Source organism: Lycium ferocissimum, chromosome 1 (assembly GCF_029784015.1).
Source record: "Lycium ferocissimum isolate CSIRO_LF1 chromosome 1, AGI_CSIRO_Lferr_CH_V1, whole genome shotgun sequence".
Taxonomy (NCBI): domain Eukaryota; kingdom Viridiplantae; phylum Streptophyta; class Magnoliopsida; order Solanales; family Solanaceae; genus Lycium; species Lycium ferocissimum.
The window spans coordinates 53,809,401-53,815,886 of record NC_081342.1 but is presented as its reverse complement, the minus strand read 5'-3'; positions in this window follow the sequence as shown (position 1 = coordinate 53,815,886).

Genomic DNA, 6,486 nt, shown 5'->3' with positions numbered 1-6,486 from the left:
AATTGAGTAAGCAAATGAATGGCCTCTTTTGTCTTGGCACAACGACATTGGGTGGAGGAGCCGGAGGGTCTTTGGGTAGGTGAGGATGTCGCGCTCGCAAAAAGTAGCCGAACGGGAGGGGGGCGGGGATTGAGCGCGTTCGAGGGACTCCTTTATACCTATTTGATGGCGGTGTTCTTTCGGCCCGCTTTTCGCCTTTGTTTTGCCCTTTTGGGATGCCGTAGCCTTTCTTTTTACGAGCATCTCTGAAATACCTAACTTTCTGTTGTTAAGGAGAAAGGAAGCAACCCTCATAGCTCTAGTTCTTATATCATAGCTCTGTCGCACGATCTTGCCTGAAGAAAGAAGGTCATTCATTCCTAAAATGCCTGTGACTTCTTGTTTATAAGTGTGCCACTGCTACACCCGTAACCCAGACTCTCCCGGACCGGCTCGTGGTAACGCCACCAGAATAGAGCGCCTGGAAATTACCCTTTTTGTCACGACCCAATGGGAGGGCGCAGGCGGGCACCTCTTAACGTACTTTCACATTACATCTAGGTGAGCCATATAGCTAAATTATACTTTTCATTCATCAATAATACTAATCCCATTTGGGCAATAATACACTTATATCGTCAATTCATACCCATGCCCATATCGATGTACATAAGCCGACGAGGCTAACAAAACGATATCCGAGAAATACGGACGGGGTAGGAGCCAAAGACATCTAACCATATACACGTGTCTACGAGCCTCGGGAGAGTGTGTGTCATATCATATAGGCGGGACGGGACCCCGCCGTGCCCATAATTATGTACCTGTGAAAAGAATCGTTGCAAAAACAGCTCGAGTAAATGGAGCTCCGGCCCATGTAGTCACGAGTAATAAGGCTATGGATCAAGCCTGTCTCCCCAGGCCACTGCGGAAGCGTAGACGCGGCGTCCGCGAAACAAAAGGACGTGAGTACGAAGAATGTCTTGAGTATGTAAAGCATGATCAACATCAATATGAAAGTATAATAGACAACGTATGAAATAGCATAGCTTGGGAGATAATAGTATCATCGTCGTAACACTTGCTTTCATAGGGACATTCCATTTCTATTGCGTATCCGTGTACATACATCCATATCCGTATTCGTATTCATATCCATTTTCGTATTCGCAGTCATATTTCCATTCATGCTCGTATTCATCTACATATTCATATTCATATTCATATTCATATTCATATACATAGCATTTAAATAGCCTTTACATAGCATACCCGACCATGAAGGTTCGGTGTTTCACATACACCTAGCCCGAGGCTCGGTGTCATACATACTATATACCAAGGCTCGGGGGTTATCCGCACCCAACTGCGAGTGGTGCGCGTGTAATATATATATATATATATATATATATTCTACACAGCCATATAAGCTCGGGGTTTCATAATAGCCATACATAGGCACACATACATATAAGCTCATAAGCATCTTTAGCATCATTACTATCGTCGTTCATTACATCTATCGCTAGCGGATTACTCGACATATAAGGAATTTAGTTCAATCGTAACATATTGAGGATCATGAGCTTAGTAGCTTTTTAGAGATAGAACCATTGGAGGATATCATAGGCTTATAGAAGAATAGATATTTGGCCAAAGAACCATGTCTTATGAAAGAAGGGTTAGCCTTACATACCTTTCCGTTCAACTATTCTATCGCTTGCATGTTCTCCTTCAATGCTCACGTTTCTACCTTCATTAGAGTTATACTATCATTAGGAATCGATGACTTAGCATACATGACTAAAGCTAGAAAAAATTGGACAGCATCTCCTTTATTTATACAACTTCCTTCATATCATATATCAACTCCCAAACATCAATAATAACATTCACAACATCATAACAATAGCCTTTATTCACCTACATTATCCTTCTTCTCAATTCAACTTCCAATCATCCATATTCATGGTCATAGCACACAATTACGTTCATTCATATACAACGTCTATCCCATATTCTCAATATCATTTATAGCATGATTATAATCATAACATATCAAAATCATGACTCGATCCAACATTTGCGAAAAGTGACACTATTCCCACATTCGCTGACCCATTTTCTATTTCCTTCTACAATCCAAGTGTTTCGACTTTCAAATACCTTAAACAACATGAAAATACCATAAAACTTACCTTAGATGGTTTAGGAATGAACCTTGAGGTGCAAACACTTCACTTGAGCAAACCTTCTTTCCTTCACTTGGATTCCTTGTCTTGGATGAACTTTAATGGGTTTCTTACACTTGATTCACTTGGTTTTGATGAAGTTGAACACTAATATCTCTTGAATTCTTGTAGGAGAAGTGTAGAGAGATGTTCTAGAGAAGGAGTGTGAAAGAGAAATGAAATGAAATGAAACTTGAATCCTTTATTAATAACACAATTCGGTCCCGACCATATTCTACGGACCAACATACGGTCCGTATAAATTCTCATATGTACGGCCGTATGTTGGTCTAGAGAGGGGTGTCGTTACGGGCTGATTATACGGCTGAACATACGGTCCGTATGTTTTGTACGGCCAATATGTTTGGCCGTATAATGGCCAGTCATTCCGAACTTGTTCTCGTCGACTCGTTTGATCTCCAATCCTTATGGAACCTTCTTAACACTTGTTTACCACCTCATTAACAATCTAAGGGGTGTTATAACTCTTCTCCAAAGCATCATTAAATCATCATTAACTTGTTACTCGTAAATCTCTTCCGATACTTATCATATGTCTTGCCTTCTCTTGGCAAACTTTCTCGTCTAACATCGAATGTCTTTGAGATCTTACTTAGGGTCATCAAATGTCATTCCTTACTTATTGCAATACCGTATACTTCGTGCTCTTCGTTAGTCTATTAGTTGTGCATAACGGAAAATTTTCCGAGGTGTAACATCTTTTTGATACGATGCCTCACAAACTATACTATATCTAACCTTTCTTTTTTGATTAATTATATCACTCAGGAATGCAATGTTTATGGTAAGTAAAGCAGAGAAATTGAGAGAATGAGACAAAGGTATGTTTTTCTTCGTCTCTAAAGTCTTGTATTTATATTCTTGATTTGGTATGCTAGCCGTTAGACCTCTTTTCGAATGAGAGATGTCAACCCCGAGAGAATTGATCTTGTAAATTAGGAATATTGAAGATCCTAATTTCCAAAGAATAAAAACGAGAGCTTATTTAATGTTGATGCCAAACTTCTTTCTATTACGTAGTAAACGACCTTATTTGATTGATACTTGTTTCCTTGTGTATGCTGATAGCTAGTCAATGTTGTACAGCTGTTTTCCTTGTGCGGTATTAACCTTGTTTGAATGGTACTTGTTTCTTGTATATGCTGATCTGATTCAATCTTGGAATCTTCATGATTTGCACTGATTGATCTCTTTCTTTTCCTTTGACATAGCGTAAGAGTTTACAATCTTACTTGTGGATCTGATCCTTGTTCCAAAGATAAGCATGGGCTTATTTCTTCGCACTTTATGGTAATTTCCCTTTGCAGCCGACTGAGCTTTATTTGGGCTATTTTTCCTTTGCAGCCGACTAAACTCTTCTTGTCCATTGGGCTTTGTATGTCCAATGGGCTTGGTGGACCTTTGAGTTCCTTTGAGTATAGTACGTACAAAAATAGTTTGTCATCATTAATATCATAGCACTAAAAGAAGTTAACCTGAAACCAAAGATAAATGGCAAAAGAACAAGTGAAAGTCGAATTGCGAACAAATCACTGCTATTATCCGTAGCCCCACGGTGGGCACCAAGCCCCAATTTACCCACCAAAAAGGTAACAATTGAATTTATAAGTGGTTTAAAGGATATGCGATTTGATTTGCTATAGAACGAAAAAATAACAATAACGAAATATAGATTGTGAATAAATGAGTAAGAAATAGCCTTGGAACTGGATGCAATGAATAGCTCGGTTTGAGGCCTGAGTTACTCGGACCAAACTGTGGGTATTCTTATTACTTTGATGTTTGACAGAACTTTTAGAACAAATTAGTGGTACAAACGTGTAGAAGATGGTAAAATCAGATGATCCTGCGAGGATTTACCCCTCCCCCATATTTATAGTACAAAAATTTACATTCAACAAGGTAACTAAATCAATTAGAGATAAGGATCCCCGAAATCTCGGGTTTGACAACTGTTGATTGCACCGTGCGGAGTGAAATTCGCAACGGGCCGGATTTCTCGCACTATCGCCAACTGTGGGTGCACTCGTCGGGAATTGTCGGGTCCGAGTGCTTCTGTCCGATTTAGCCGAGCTCTACTATCCATTGCCCCTTATCCTTAGTTCGGATCGTTGGACCTCGGGACGGGGTTGCCTGCCTCGATTTTTAACGCATACATGACTATTTTGGTAAATAAAAAATCCACAGGTGAAAATAGAGTCTTAAGAAAATTCAACTTCCGAATTTCAGTTCAAATCAAATTAATTAAAGATCATTAATATCACGTTCAAATAAGGACACACAACCAATGGCCTTATTTACCTAGGGGTACTTCTGTGATTGATGAAAGTTGCTTTGTCCTGGTTAAATTTTTTATTCCAGCATAAAAATAATTAGGTAATTATTAAACCATATTTTAATAGGCTTAGATATTTTTAAATTAAAGTAAAGTGTTTATTACAAGACAATGAATATAGTAAATGTTGGATAAAATGATGATTTTATTCAATATCTAGGACTTTGAATTTCTACTTAATTATTAATAAGATATTACTAAATTTATATAAAATAGTTGTTGCATTAATATTTATAGATAACAAATGAATTTCTTACGTAAAATTCTATATTTGTTTGACAAAATATAATATTCAAATACATGTGCAAGATTCAATGGATAGTTAATGATAGTTAATCATGGTCAAAAATAAGCTTGCAAGACTATATAGCAAAAGTAAACTTTGGGTAAAGTATGATAGTTCTACATCGATAGACTTGGATGAACTAGAAACACGTTCATGTATCAAACACTACTTGCAAATGTTTGACAGAAGCATGATAGTGTTAGCAACAATAAGTTGTATATATAGCAGCATCAATTTTCCGAAAGGGACGCACGATTCGGACCACGACATACAGTTAATAAATTACAGCCTTCCAAATATGAACTGATCAATCTATGGGTATACCATAACGTTACAAAGATTGTAAATTAGGATAAACTTCACAAATATGTTAAAATAGAATAGTGGTGCTACACTAATAAGAAAAGAAAATTTGATAAAATGGGGAGCACATTCGGGCCAATTAGCTTTAAATAATCCGAACCAATTGTGTGGTTGTTATTATTATTATTGTTATTATTATTATTATTATTATTATTATTATTATTATTATTATTATTATTATTATTATTATTATTATTATTATTATTATTATTATTATTATTATTATTATTATTATTATTATTATTATTATTATTATTATTATTATTATTATTATTATTATTATTATTATTATTATTATTATTATTATTATTATTATTATTATTATTATTATTATTATTATTATTAGATGGTTATAGTGAAGAGCGATTATTGTACCATACATAGAATCAGTAGTCTTAAAATTGATCAAGATAATATGTCTGTGGTATTCAAGACACGGAATTGACTGAGTCAGACATGGATTTTCGAACCATTTAATGGATCAAGACCACACAATTGATTTTAGTCGGAGATCACCCGCAAGAAAAAAGATCAGCGAAGAATTTTTCAAACCCAAATGCGAACCATTTAGAAAGTGGTTTTTTGAAAATTTTAATGATGATGAGAAAACAATTTTTCAAGAAGATTTTTATAAAGATCTTTCCAAAGTCAACAAGATAATATCTTTTGCTCCTTGGTTTATGGCTAAATACGTAGGAAATTATATTTATGTTTTAGAACATGAATATAGATTGACTAATGGAGAGATTATTAATACTATATTTCCTCCACAATTATATTTTCAAATTGGAAAGGATGATAAAATTCTTTATTTTGCAGCTTTTTCAAAATTATTTGAAAATGATACTTCACAAGTTACTGCTAAGCATATAAATAATATGCTGAAACAACAAAATTATGTCAGTATTTACATGAATATTTTGGGTGAACAAATTATTTCATTACATGATAGAATTGACAAATTATTTTCTCAAATAGAAAAATTACATGGTTCTACCCTTAATAAGGGAAAAAAGCAGGAAGTTGTTGCTACTCCAAGTATACAGCCTCCACCTGAAATAAAAAATTTAAATTAAACCTTTTTCAGAATTAGAGCAAATGCTTGATGAAAAATTTAAAGGTTTACATAATTGTCCTTTAATAGCAGAGGATGATGGTGATTTTCCTAATATGGATTACAAGGTCAAAGTAGCAGCAGATATTAATAAAATTGATGAATATTATGCTGATAAACCGATGCAAAGGATGTATTACTATCCTAGACCTGCTCC